Source organism: Euprymna scolopes, chromosome 42 (genome assembly GCF_053919585.1).
Source record: "Euprymna scolopes isolate OS-2025 chromosome 42, ASM5391958v1, whole genome shotgun sequence".
NCBI lineage: Eukaryota > Metazoa > Mollusca > Cephalopoda > Sepiida > Sepiolidae > Euprymna > Euprymna scolopes.
Window position 1 is genome coordinate 16457677 of NC_136523.1, and position 15696 is coordinate 16473372.

Here is a 15696-nt window from a genome sequence, read left to right on the forward strand (position 1 = left end):
GGGTCATTCCATATCCGTTACTTTAACCAGGTTCAGTCATCGGCCAGATGGCGTTAATAATTCACCAAAGCAAATTCATATAAGCTGACATCCGCATCTGTTGCTGGTTTTGTGGTGACAGGGAGGTGAGAGTAAGATGAGGACGGGAAGGGGGGGATATGATGAAATAAAAGACCACGGATGTGAGAGAGGGAGAAGAAAAGGACTAAGAGAGAGAGAGAGAGAGAGAGAGAGAGAGAGAGAGAGAAGGGGGGGGGAGAAATATGAGCATGAGAGGAGGAGGAGAATATGAGGAGATGGAAATAAGATCAGGAGCGTAGAGGGGAGCGAGAAAGAGGGACGAAGGGAGAAGGAAAGAGAGAGGAAGCAAGGGAGATAAATATGAGGACAGAAGAGAGGGAGGGGGATAAGAGGTAGAGAGAAAGAAAGAAGGAAGAAGGATGGAGAGGAGGAGGAAGAATGGGGAAAGAAAATAGGACTGTGGGAGAGAAGGAGGGGGAGAAGAAGGGGGGAAGAAGGAGGGGGGGGGGAGAACAAGTAGAGGAGAGAAATATGAGGACCAAAAAGGAGGGAGGTTATAATGACAAAAGAGAACCGATGGAGAAGGGGGAAGGACTAGGAAACAAGAAGAGAGACAGAAAGAAAGAAAGAAAGAGGGAGTAAAAGGAGAACGGGTGGGGGAGAATATGATGTCAGATGCAATTTCGAGGAGAGAAGAAGATAGACTAGGAAAAAAAGGAGGGAAGGAGGTAAAGAAGGAGAGAAAGACGATGTGAGAGGAAAAGATGACGGGGAAAGAAAATATCAGGACTGAGTTACAATGAGAGAAAAACAAAAAGAGGGGGAGAGAGAGGGGACGATGAGGGTGGTAGTGTTTATGATCAGACAGGAATAAGGGAGACGGAAAAAAAAAGGAGTGACATGGAAAAGAGTAAAATGAGGATATGGCTAGAAAGAGAAAGAATAAGAACAGAGAGAGAGAGAGAGGGTAGAAAGAAATAAAGAGATGGAGAGAGAGAAAGAGATGAAGGGAGATAGAGAAAAGAGAACAAGAAAGAGAGGGTTAAAACAAGATAACAGGTCTATAACAAGACGAAAAAAAAAATAAAAAGAAAGAGAGAAGAGGAAAGAAAAAGGAAAGAAAAAGAGTTGCGCTTAGATCAGATATATTACATGTGAATGCATCTGACTATTTGAGAAAGTAAAATTCCAGAATTCACTAATTAAGCTGAGAATTTCCATAAATATCCTTTTACGATATGCAGGTACAGAAAATGGCCAATACCCGACCGTTCACAAGCCCACAAGTCGGCCATTGTTAACCCTTTATTATTAGAGTGCCAAATCTGCACTGAAGGGTACTTGGATGCAGCATTCTCTATTTTACATTGATTGGAATTGAATGCGCGATTGAAATCTAACATAGGTATGATTAACACTTTACCACCAAATTGTGCTTTCAAGTCGCCTTTCAAAAAAAAAAAAAAAAAAATCACCTGTATAAGAAATATTTCTTACTCTCATGTCTTGTCAGCCCAACTGGTCTTCAAAGTACAGGTCTATGCACAGTCAAACAAGTGAGTGAGGGGTTTGTTTATGTTTGTGCGTCAGTTCCACGCTAACTTCCATCACGTATGGGCTTCATGAATAAATTTATTTATAGTATAAAAATATTCTGGCGGTAAAGGGTTAAGATTCCTACTTTAGTTGATGTATCTTTAAAGGTTTTTTTTTTATGTTTGTGGATGGGTGATGTATTTATATAAGAAATAATGGTATTTTTTTTTTTTTTGATAATTGTCATGATGCTGGCTGATGATGAATTTACGGAAATCTTCAAAGAATATTCTGATTTTGACACTCAGGTTGTGGTTCCTTACGTGTGTATTCTTGGTGACAATTTGAGTGCAAATAATCATCTTTCTACGAGGAACACCTGCTCTCTGTCCCTGCTACCATCTTCTCCCCCCCCCCCCGATTTATTTGCTTCCATATTCATGCACTTCCATATTTCCCATCATCTTCCCAGGTTTTCACTTCTCTCTCTTTCATCATCATATCTACCCCCCCTCTATCTCCATATCCTACAGCGTGGAACGATAAAGTTGTTGCTCTAAAGAAAACAAAAACACTATAGCTTTATTTTAAAACTTTTATTAAAAAATCAATTCCGGTAACTTGATTATGTAGTAGAGCTTACATCTATTCAATGTAACCACCTTCAGCCTCAATCACCACCTCGATACGGGTTCAGAACTGGAAGCATGCCTTTTCCACAAGCACTGGCTGGAGCTCGATGGATGCTGGCGATCAAATTGGCTTTAGTGTTGTGAGAGATCATGTTGGTGATGTTCTCAGCGTATGAACAAACGAAGTAGTCCAGTGGGTTCAGGTCACGGGAGGAGGTGGGCCAGTGAGAGAAGGGTACAAAGTTGTAGCACATCTTCTATGGGCCGGCGCAGAGTCCTGCTGCCACACCCAGGGTCTGCCAGCCCTCACCTGATTGCCCCACACTCTTCAGCATATCCAGGTACACTTTAGTGTTGACTTTCAAGCTGACTTCGAAGATGTGAGGTGGCATGATGTGACCTTCACTTGAAACCACACCAAAGACCATAACCGTGGCCGGAAACTTTGTTTCCATCACTCTGAGCAGGTCCCTGTTATTTGTTAACTGTAAATTAAATTAAATTGTCGCCAGATGGCGCTTTTCAACCTGATTCAAAAGTGACAATAAGTCGACTGAATTCATTCATTTTATTCCATTCCAATTTTTTATTAATTTAAACACTCTAATATAATTTATATAAAAAAAAAAAAAAAATTCCTCCAGCCTTGACAGACGTGTTTTAATTATTCTCTCCAGTGCTTTTTCTTTTAATGATTTGGAATTCATTCCATTTGCGATTTTTTTCAAGGAACTCTGCCTTTTGGATCATTTTGGACCATTTGGAACTTACCCATTGGATTGGAAATTTTTAAATCAACCGTTTTGGATTTTACCATTCTTGGATTTTTTACCCTTCACCGGACTATCCATTCATGTGAAATCTTTTTATCATTTTTCTTTTACCTCCTATTCCCCTTACCTCACCCTTTTTTTAACCAAGTAAGATCTGTGACTTACTTGTAGTTTCATTAAATACTTTTACATGCAAAATCCGATCCCGCATTTTGCTAATTCCTGCCCTCTGATGAGAAGGAGAGTATTTCTTCGAAACTCTGCGGATTAAGGACTATCCACTTATCTTGTGCTTCCTTTTTAAAATTAAATATGTTTTTAACTCTTTTTCAAGATGTCTTTTAACATGTTTTATTAATCATTTGTTCATATATATATAACTTTGTTGATCCTTCAACAGGTGCCACAAAAAATTTAAATAATATTTTGTTACAATACAATTTTTACTTTAATTCAAAAAATGTTTTAGAAAAAAAAAAAAAAAAAAAAAAAAGTCCAATATCGAAAAATGTTTCATTTAAATTATTAAATCGTTCGGAAAAAAATTCAATGCTGCTTTAATTCAAAAATTATTTTATCAAAATTATATTTTCTTAAGCAGATTTTTAAATAAATGTTTTTACAATTATATTTTGATACATCTTTTTCCAATAAATGTTTTGCTTTTCAAATATCGAAACAAAAAAACAAAAACATCTTATTTATTTGTCGTGTTATTTGACCAAGAATAAATTAGAGTTATCGCCCCCCCCCCTAACAATGGCGCCATCCGTGTAATGCAGAAGTGCCGGATGTTATAATTTTAATTTAAAATGAAATTAAACGTAAGAAAAATGTTCGTATTTTTTTTTTTTAAAGACTTTAGATATTTTCGTTTGTTTATTTTTTCCGTATTTTTATTTTTTTTTGTACATTTATCAAATCTTTTTCTTTTTAAACCAAACATTTTTTTGTTTTTTTTTCTCATTTTCAAAAAGTATCGATCAAGATGACGTCACTTCCAAGACGTTGTTTCATGGGGAGTTTGTTTTGGATGGCTTTTAAAGATGAAAATATTAAAACGTTTTCTTCTTGATCCGTTTTTTTTTCTTTTTCTTTAGAACACGGGATTTTATTCAATGTATTTTTTTTTGGGGGGGGGGCTAAGATTAGCAGACCGCTAATGCATTTTAAACCTCTTAAACTACATAAGGAGTCGTTGTTAGTAGGGAAGAGGGAGAGAGATGTGATAACGGAGAGACTGTAAGGAAAGTAAGATATATATTTCCCCAAAACCTCTGGCCTTGATCGAGGGGGGACTAAAACTTGCTATGGTTTCAAATGATCTAAAATAACACCAAGGGGAGACTTGATTCCAAATATTTCTCATATGTTATATCTCCCCTCTTTTGGAAATAGGGTACGATTATGAATATTGATTCCAAAAAAGTGGAGGAAACTAATGAGGTGGAGGTCAGAATGGGGAAAAGTTTTTTTGTGGGAAAACGAATTTCCAATTTGACCTAGATACAAATGGCCGCCAAAATTACAAACTGTCAATTTACAAACAGGTCTGGGGAGAAAGAAGTTCGCTTTTCTCTCTCTTAACTTTCTTTCTCTCCCTCTTATCACTTTTTCTCTTCTCCCAGACTCTAACTCTCCCTCTCTTCTTTATCACTCTCTCTCTCTCTCTTTTAACTATCTCATCACTTTATTTCTCTCCTTCGCCACCCTCGCTTTCTCTTTCTCTCCCTCGTAACTTTCTTTCTCGTTATTTATTAATTCTCTCTCTCTCTCTCTCTCTCTCTCTCTCTCTCTCTCTCTCTCTCTCATTTTCTTTTGGAAATAGAGTACGATTATGAATATCTCCAATATCAAATAATCCTTATATACTGTGAAATTTACTTTATGTATGAAAAACAATGAAGGGAGATATAACATATGAGAAATATTTGGAATCAAGTCTCTCTTTTCTGGTATTTAAGATCATTTGAAATCATAGCAGCAAGTTTTAGTCTCCCCTCCATCAAGGCTAGAGGTTTTCAGGAAATACCGGATATTTTGTAATTCATATGAAACTAAAACCAGGAAAACAAATGACTGGTTAAAACATTTTATGGCTGTAAAAAAATTCTAAAAATAAGCTCAGGATGATGGATGATCCCCTTAATGTGCGACCTTAAGGGCAAATGTCACATATCCCACTACACTACACGATTCAGGTCATTACCTTTCCAATGAGCCTTCACTTGCTAAATTCTCATCAATAGTTGCCGAAATTTGGAACTTATAAAATTGAAAAAAAAAAAAAGAAAAGGTGATATATATATATATATATATATATATATATATATATATAAAATGGGTTAATAAATTCCAACGAAAGAAAGATGTATATTTAAATAAGGGAGTAGTCACCAACAATGTGTATTTTTTAACATTATTTTATTATTCCGTGCCTTGGTTTTTCATTGAGAATTATGTTTGGATCATTGTAATAATGTTTTTAAGTCATTGAAATCGTTTACGCGCGTTTCAGACAGTCTGTGATGCGTTTTCATCATAAACACTTACAAGCCTCCACCCCTTGGAAAAACTTCAAACTAACTACGAAAATCGCCATTTTTACACATTTGAAAATAATTTCTGATGAAGACGCATCACAGACCGTCTGAAACGCGCGTAAACGATTTCAATGACTTAAAAACATTATTACAATGATCCAAACATAATTCTCAATGAAAAACCAAGACACGGAATAATAAAATAATGTTAAAAAATACACATTGTTGGTGACTACTCCCTTATTTAAATATATATATATATATATATATATATATATATATATATATATATATATACTCGTAGCCAAATTGAATATTGAAATACTTATATTTTGAGTTTTATGACAATTGGTAATAAAGAACCTATATTTACAAACCAATAAAATATGCCCAAATTTGCCTACATTTGTATATATTGTCCTTCGGATCAGCTTCAGTTTTGCTGCTTCGGTTGTCTCACTTATGGCCTTGCCATGCCACTGATAGATAGATAGATAGATAGGTAGGTAGGTGCCTTTGTTCAGTCTCATGAGACAATGGACACCCTTGTAAGGGTAACTTATTTTATTTATTTATTTTTTCTTTTAACAAAATACAGATTATAACTAGTTTGTGTTAGTATACGTTTCTTACATTTATTTTTATGTATTAAAAAAGTTTATGTTCATGTGTTATTCAAATTTTTTTTTAAAAAGCCTATTTTGTTAAAAACAACTCAATTTTGTGCTATTAAATGTTTTTTTTTAATATATTTATTAAGAAAAAACAACTTTCTCTACAAAAAAAAAACAAAACAAAAAAAAACATGCATTCAAAAATTTCGGAATTTGTTGCGCAAAAAAAGGAATTTTAAAATAGTTGAAAGTTTTTCGGGTTTGTATTACTGTACACATAGATTCGAAAAAGTTGTCAAAAACAAATATATAACAAATAAATGTTATCAAAAGCAAGATAAGTTACTTTTCTATCAAACTGGATATATTTTTCGTGTTTTTATTCAATATAACACGTTTATTCAGCTCGAAAATCATACAGTGTTTGCCGATGTATTGGGAAATTCAAGATGGCGTCTCACACCCTCTTTAACACGGTAAGTTTGGGAAAAGGTGTTATAAATAAAAAACTAGAAAAATACTATTAAAACCCCGTCGAATATATGTCAAGCCATGTCACAGTAACATATATTGAGCGAGTTTTTAATAGTATTTTATCCAGTTTTTTATTTATAACACCTTTTCCCAAACTTACCATGTTAAAGAGGGAGTCAGACGCCATCTTGAATTTTCCAATACATCGGTAAACACTGGATGGTTTTCGAGCTGAATAAACATGTTACATTGAATAAAAACACGAAAAATATATCCAGTTTGGTAGAAAAGTAACTTATCTTGCCTTTGATAACATTTATTTGTTATATATTTGTTTTTTGACAACTTTTTCGAATCTATGTGTACAGTAATACAAACCCGAAATTTGTCATACCTAAATTTGTTGTGTCTAAATATCACACTAATAAAGAATCAGAAGTAGCAGTCGTGTCTTAATTCGTCGTACATGAGTAATAAAACCGATTGCCACTATTAATATAAATAATATAATAATAACACACAACACAGAAGAATAATAAACTCTGGGATAGAGTTCTGTTCTCAAACACGCGACGAAGCTCTCTGGAATATGCACATAGATGGGTGAATGAAATAATGCCTGGAAATAATCCAGCTGACTTTCCGAGAAAAGAAAGCTTGAAAAACAAGATGGCTACCGTCTTGCTCACGATATTTATAAAGGTTGCGGTTACCGCTATTAAGATGAATAATTTTGCCTCTAATCCAGCAAACGCGAAAAGAACGGATACGAGAAATAAGAACTTACCAATTGTGAAGCGAAATTCAGACAATAATCTTTATAATTCCTTTTCTTAATCTCAAAGCATCCAAAGGATAATCCTTCCTTAAAACAAATCCGACCGGTAGACACACAAACACGCAACATGATGGGTGGTGCGCGCAGTTCAACTTACCTGAAATAAAAGAAAAATACGACAAAGATTACAATATTTTTTTAAAAAAGTAATTTAAAAAGAAACAAAACAACAAAAAAGCAATAACACCATTTGATAGCAAAACTAGTGTGTATATTCTTTCCAAAAAGGGTCCCGGGCCCGGGTTTGTATTACTGTAGTACAGTAATACTGTACACATAGATTCGAAAAAGTTGTCAAAAAACAAATATATAACAAATAAATGTTATCAAAGGCAAGATAAGTTACTTTTCTACCTAACTGGATATATTTTTCGTGTTTTTATTCAATGTAACATGTTTATTCAGCTCGAAAAGCATACAGTGTTTACCGATATATTGGAAAATTAAAAATGGCGCCCGACACTCTCTTTAACACGGTAAGTTCAGGAAAAGATGTTATAAATAATAAACTAGACAAAATACTGTTAGAAATTCGCTAAGTGATTATCGGGTCTTCAAAGACATCGCGACCGTCTTTCCTTGTTCTCCTACAACGTTCAACATTATTCGTTTTTCAGACCGAATTTTACATTAAATAAAAACACGAAAAACTTACCCAGTTAGGTAAAAAAAAGTTACTTATCTTGCCTTTGGTAACATTTATTTGTTATATATTTGTTTTTGTTTTTTTTTTATAAGTTTTTCGTAACTCTTGTGTATTGTAATACAACCCCCATCCCCACCCCAAAATGAATACACAATAACATTAACGTTTAGTGCATTTTAGGCAAGAAGGCCGGTGCGTAGATGGTGAGTTTCATGCGTTTAATATTTGCACTCACTGTTAGTTTTCGTTGTGGTTCATAGGCAACCATTAATGCACATCCTGGTGCATCCGGGACCTTCAGTAAGTGAACACGTGTTAAGTGCGCCTGCCCAATTTGTATCCTGGTTAACGTCCTATCATGTTTTCATTGTCCCCCCCCCCCACCGCAATGTTTTTATCGTTTAGAAATTCTATCCTTGCTTGACTTGCTTTGATAAGTATCCAAAATTTTTGTTAGATTAAAGACACCTTTTTGCACCCCCCCTCCTCCAAAAGGAGAGACTAGTAGTTGTCGTACCATCCTAGATCTCGAGAAAATTCCAAAGATAAGCAGTTCAAGGAAAGAAGCTCTAACATTCTTGACCTTTGGGCCAAGATCACAGTGTACCCCCCCCAAAAACACACACACACACACACACACACACACACACACACACACACACACACACACACACGTATATATTTTTATTAAAACGCTCGGAAATGATTAAGTATATTTAACCCCATAGAGTGAATGTGGTATTGTGGTAAATGTTGCCAGTCAAGAGCAATCTTCCAAAGTTCCAAATTACCAGAGTTAAAAAGACCCTGCACCCTCACCCTCCTGAAACCTATTGTAGGGCCTTGTGCCTAAGTTTGGTTTTGTTTGTGAAATTTTACTTTTAATTGTTAAAAATTGATTGTAACTTTTTTAAAACCGGAATAAAATATATAAACAAGATCAAAGTGTAGTATCTGTTCTGATGCTTCACTTAAGTAATTGGTCTTTGGTCAATGTAGGGGAAGCCCTTCATACCGAGACAATTACTATTTATTTGGACACCGTCAGGGAAGCAAATAAATGCCATCTGTTCTGATGCTACAATTCACCTTTTCTGTCCTCGGTCAGTGGAGGAGAGGTCCTTCTAGATGGAGATAATTTTTATTTTTGTTCCTATCCAGAGTTCCCCTGTTTGAGGAGCTGGATTTTTCCCCACATGAAAAATCGACCTTGTGTCGTACTCTGCCTGCTGATGTTTTTCCGACACGTTTATATGCTCTCTGTTAGAGTGGGACCTATCAGATTAGAGACTCGTTTTTGGAATTCTGTCTAAAAGAGACACAAGTGGTTGGTGCACTAGCCCAGATGTAACAACAATACTCCATGCATAGAGATCGAGAATACTGGTAGATGTGACAAGTTTTCTAGACCAATAGAGGGAGCCCACTTTCTTTGCAATAGACTTGACAGTATCTTCTATGTATTTATTTCAATTTATGTTACCTGTGGATGTTAGACACGTTCATCAGAGCACATTCCATTGAACTACTTACAAAACAAAAAAAAAAGGGATGCAACACTGCAGTGATGGGACAGGGTTGGAGCTTGGTAGACAGTGAGGAGATCTATTGGATGAGAGATTTATTTTTGAACTCCTACTAAGAAGGAGACACAGGCAGTTAGTGCACCAGTCTAGATGTGCCAACAACACTCCATGTGTAGAAACAGAGGACACTGGCAAGTGTGAGAAGTTTTATAGACTAATAAAAGGAGCTCACTTTTTTTTTGCAGCAGGCTTGGCAGTATCTTTCATGTATTTATTCTAATTTATGTTATCTATGAATGTTATGCCGAGGAATTTGGGTGTGGAGTCTATTATGTACTTCTAGCTGAAACCACTATCAATAATTTCCCCCGCTCTTTATCTGTGCCTAAACCTAAAAGTAAATTCCATGAACAAAGTTTCTTTCTTAGAACTGCACGCCTGTGGAACTCTCTTCCATTTGCCTGCTTTCCGGCTGGCTACAATATGGTCGTCTTCAAGTCTAACATAAACAAGTTCTTGATGAACCGTCCCCTTAAGTAATCCAATTCACCAAACTTCCACTACTAACTATTACAACAATATTGTCTCATTGACTACTGTACATTCATTAATCGTTATCCTCGAGTGGCCTCCAGGTCTTGATAAGAGGTGACTCCTTTGTCAAAAAAGAATCTTGTGCATCATCACACAGTGCTGAGATGTATGGAGACCAGTCAAGGGCACACCAGGAGGCCAACTCAGAAAGGAAATACCCATTATAATGTGTCGATATAATAATGATAGTTTTCATGTCAAGTACTCGTATGAGCTGCAATCTATGGTACCCCCTCGCAAACTTTCACGAGAAACACTCGTCTAGCTGAAACCACTATCCATGATTCCCCCCCCCCACTCTTTATCTGTGCCTAGACCTAAACACAGATTTCATGAACAAAAGCTTCTTTCTTAGAACTGCACACCTGTGGAACTCTCTTCTGTTTGCCTGCTTTCCAGCTGACTACAGTACATTCATTCTTGGCCTTCGGGACAAGCAAGAACTCTTTCTAATGAAATCGAACTTTATTTTCTCACACATACACACACACAAAAAAAAAAAAAAAAAAAAAAAAATGCACACGCAACATACAGAAATGAATATACAAATTGTACATAGTTAAATTTTACATTGAACGCTGGGGTTATTAGTTAGATTAGGATCCACAGAGTGATTGAGGTATTTTGGTAAATGTTGCCAATCAAGAGTAAGACTTCAAAGTCTCATCTGTTACATAGTCAAAAAGACCCTGTACCCTCCCCCTCCCAATTTCTTGTAGGACCTTGTGCCTAATTTTGTTGAATTGAATTTTTTGTACGTCTTTTATGTTCAATTTTTTCTTTCTCAATAAAATATATAAACAAGATCAAAGTGTAGTATCTGTTCCGGCAGATACTGCAAGCAAAGACCATATGTGGGGGCAACCCTACATATAAGACCTTGGTCAATGTAGGGGCAACCCTTCATACCAATTGTCATTATCCAACTCCCCTACTCCCCGGGGAGTTGGTCCCCATTTCCCCTTTACTCCTCACATTAAAAATCGGCCTTGTGCCTAATTTGCTCGGTGGGGGAGCAAATAAATACCATCTGTTCTTCAGATGCTGCACTTCTATTTCTTGTTCTCTTTCGGTGGAGGAGAGATCCTTCACGACTGAGACAATTTTTATTTTTGTACCTTTTCTCCACGTTAAAAAACGACCCTGGTGTCTAACTCTGTCCCGTGGGGACGCATAGTAAATAGGTACAGTACATTCATTAACCCTTAGCCTCGAGTGGCCTCTGGGCCTTGATAAGTGGTGACTTCTTTGTAAAAAAAAAAAAAAAAAAAAAAGAAAAAAGAAATCGTAAAAGTTCGTTTATAACGTATACATAAGACGAAATATAACAAAAGGAATGGTAATTTGTCCTAAACGTTTAAAGGTCAAGAAAAACAAAAGAATGATTTTTAATAAAATGTATTTGCATCTTATTCGGGGTTTCTAAGGCATTTTACGCGCGCATGCGCGTATGTGTGTAAAAGAGGATTTCTGGTTTAAATTCAAGTTTGGAAAATATATATAAAATGCATATCAAAACTTTTTTGCATTTTCCAGCATAAACAACAAAACGATGAACTGGTAAAACAAATTAATCAGTAAATACGTATATAACAAAAAATGTTACCAATTTTTTTTTTTTTTTTTTTTTGTGGTTTGACTTATTTTATAACTTGAAAATTAAAGCAAATGCTGGAAGAATATTACTGCCAGTATTTTGTTTAATTTTTTCTTTTTAGGCTATTATCGAGACCCCCCCCCCCCGGTGATCATCTAATGTCAGCCACTTTTCTTGTTCTAACTTAAGACTCGACACTACTCATGTTTCAAAGTAAATAAACGCTTTAAAATAGGTTAAACAATAACAACAATAATATAAAAAAAAAACTTATCCAGGTATGTAGAAAAGTAACTTATCTTGCCTTTGGTAACGTTTATTTGTGATATATTTGTTTCTTTGGTAAATTTTTACCCGATTTCTACCTTAACATTTTTCTGTAAAATGACGACTCTTGCGGGTTTTCGGGTATGCTAAAAACGAATATCGCATTTAAATTTTCTGCAAATAAGTAGTTTTCCGGATATCAAACAATGTCATTTCTTATGTTATTGCTGGTGGTCATCTTGGTACACGCGTGCTCAAACAGTTTCTTGGGGTTGCGTTTACACGCATGAGTGCGCACTCGTATGTACCAAGATCGCCACCAGCAATAACATAGCATACGACATTACTTAATATCTGGAAAACTACTTATTTGCGGAAAATTTAAATGCGATATTCGTTTTCAGCATACCAGAAAACGTAGAATAGTCATCATTTTATAGGAAAATATTAAGGTGGAAATCAGGTAAAGATTAGCCGTTTTCTTTTTCGACTACTTTTTCGTTGTCTCAAATGCAGAATACCCAAAATTTGAATTTAAAACCATTTAAGGAACTGGTTCCGTTAACTTGTTCAATTATATCAAGCGAGTCTAGGATGGAATTGAATCAAACTGATTTGATTCCAAAAAAGTGGAGAAAACTAATGAGGTGGAGGTCAGTATAGGGGAACGTTTTTTTTTTTGGGGGGGGGGGGGGTCCAATTTGACCCAGATACCAATGACCGCCAAAATGACAAACTGTTAATTTACAAACGAGGCTGGGAGGAAAGAAGTTCTCCATCCCTCTCTCTCTCAACTTTCTTTCTCTCCCTTTCATCACTCTTTTTCTCTCCAGTTTCTCTTTAACTCTCCCTTTCTCTCTCATCACGTTATCTCTCTCCCTCGTCACCCTCACTTTCTCTAGTCCTAACTCTTTCTCGCTATTTATTAACTCTCTCTCTCTCTCTCTCTCTCTCTCTCTCTCTCTCTCTCTCTCTCTCTCTCTCTCTCTCTCTCTGGGGAAATAGGGTACGATTATGAATATCTCCAATATCAAATAATCCTTATACACTGTGAAATTTACTTTATGTATGAAAACCAAAAACGGGAGATATAACATATGAGAAATATTTGGCATCAAGTCTCCTCCCCTTTCTGTTAATTAAGATCATTTGAAACCATAGCAGCAAGTTTTAGTCTCCCCTCCATCAAGGCCAGAGGTTTTGAGGAAATATCAGATATTTTGTAATTCATATGCAAAATTAGGAAAATAAAGGACTATTGTTGAAATATTGGTAAAGGTGCAATATCTTTCCACCCACAAAAATCTCCTTTAAAATTACCACTAAAATAGGTTTTTGAGAGTGCTAGAAACGAAAATAACAGTTAAAATCCCAGAAAACGAGCAGTTCCCAAAATATGAATAAATTATAGTTTTAAAAAGTGGGGGATCACTTTTCTATATTAATTTAACGTAAAATGGATACCCACTTTATACCCATCGTTTTTATTGGGGGGGGGGAGCGTTTGCTATTTTTATAGGGGTGGTGTTTATTTGGTAATTGTGGCCTGGTAGACCAACAGAGAACCTATCTTAAAAAACTTGTTTTGTATGAGATTTTGGATGTTCTGAAAACAAATATCGCATTTAAATTTTCTGCAAATAAGTATTTTTCAAGGTATTAAGCAATGTAATTCTTTGTTATAAGTGGTGGCCATTGTTGTACGTGCAAGCGCATGCATATTTTTGCTTAATATCCAGAAAAATACTTATTTGCATAAAATTTAAATGCGATATTCGTTTCCAACACACCCGAAAACCTATTGGAAACAAGTTTTTTTAAGGTGAGTTTTGTGTTGGTCTACCAGACCACAATAAACACCATCCCTTAAAAAAAAAAATAAAAAATAAATAACAGACCCACCCCAAAAGGTGGCCATAAAGTGAGTGCTCATTTTATATTGAATTAATATAGAAAAGTGATCCCTCACTTTTTAAAACAACAATGCACGACCTTAAGGGTAAATGTCACATAGCCCACTACACAATTCAGATCATTACTTTTCCAACGAGCCTTCATTTGTTAAATTCTGATCAATAGTTGCTGAGATTTCGAACTTATAAAATTGCCCAAAAAGGTGGTATATATATAATATGGATATATCTATACTTGTAGCCAAATTGAATATTGAAATGCTCATATCTTTGGTTCCATGGAACGAAACTACATAAAAATTTGAAAGCTTTTTGAAGATTATAATACTAGTCTACAGTTAAAATTCTATAACAATTAGTAAAAAAGAACCTATCTTTTCAAACCAATAAAATACGCCCAAATTTGCCTACATTTATATATATAGTGCCGTGGCAGGCCGTTACGGTTTTACTGCTTCGGTTGTTTCCCCTGTGGCCTTTCCAGGTCACTTTATATATATATATATATATATATATATATATATATATATATATATATATATATATACTAGCATGGGTGCCCGGCGTTGCCTGGTTATTTGGAGGTGTATGTTGAGCAAAAAAAAAAAAAGCGGTCAATTTTTTTAACTTTGACCCCTATTATGACCCCTTAAAATTTATTGTTTTGGGCTCAAATCAAGTTAAGTTAGATCCATGTCCAAGGAACCTATATCTAAAATTTAAAGTGTTTAGACCCAGAATTGTCAGACGAGTTTGGTAGAGTTCTCAAAGGTCAAATCGTTGAACTTTGACCCCTTAATCACCAAATTTCTGACCGAAAACCGATCACATCGATTTTCCCAAATCTCAGTACCCTGTATATCACATTTCGGGTCTGTAGATTTAAAATTGACAGAGTTATTGCGTAGGGAAATGTACACACACAGACACACACACACACACATATATATATATATATATAGTAAGTAATTTATAAAATATATATGGCGATTAAGCTACACTGAATATTCAGCGTTTCATCCACTCTAGGATTCGTCAGGCTTATGCGCGAATTCTGTGGTTGTTTCTCGTTTTTATACGGTCCTCTTCTGTTGAGGATTTTAGTTAGTCAATCAGCTTTCTAGTATCCACCGCACCCCTTCCTATCAGCCAAATTTAAATATCAATTGCCTTCGTTTCGAAGGATCACTCTTTAATATATATATATATATATATATATATATATATATAGTTAGTCATAAAATATATATGGCGATTAAGCTACACTGAATATTCCGCGTTTCATCCACTCTAGCATTCTTCAGCCTGAAGAATCCTAGTGTGGATGAAACGCGGAATATTCAATCTAGCTTAATCGCCATATATATTTTATAAATTACTAACTAGCTCTACCTACGTATTGAGCACTTTTGAAGTAAATACTTAAAGTTTACGCATAAATCTATACTTTCGTATATTAATTTTATGTGAGTAAATGAAGTAGTTTATATACATATATATATATATATATATATATATATATATATATACTCGTAGCCAAATTAAATATTGAAATGCTTATATCTTTGGTTCTACGGGACAAAACTATATGAAAATTTGCAGGCTTTTTGAAGATTATGATTAAAATTTTATGACAATTGGTAAAAAAAAAAAAATTATATTTTAAAACAAATGAAATATACACAAATTTGCCTACATTTGTATATATAGTGTCCTGGCAGG

The 15696-nt window shown here is 35.1% G+C and overlaps 1 protein-coding gene across 2 annotated transcripts in view; it reads right to left on the reverse strand.

Moving 5' to 3' along the window:
- LOC145266939 (uncharacterized) overlaps positions 1-15696 on the reverse strand; it is a 558464-nt gene that overhangs the window by 218009 nt on the left and 324759 nt on the right. The window lies entirely within an intron of this gene.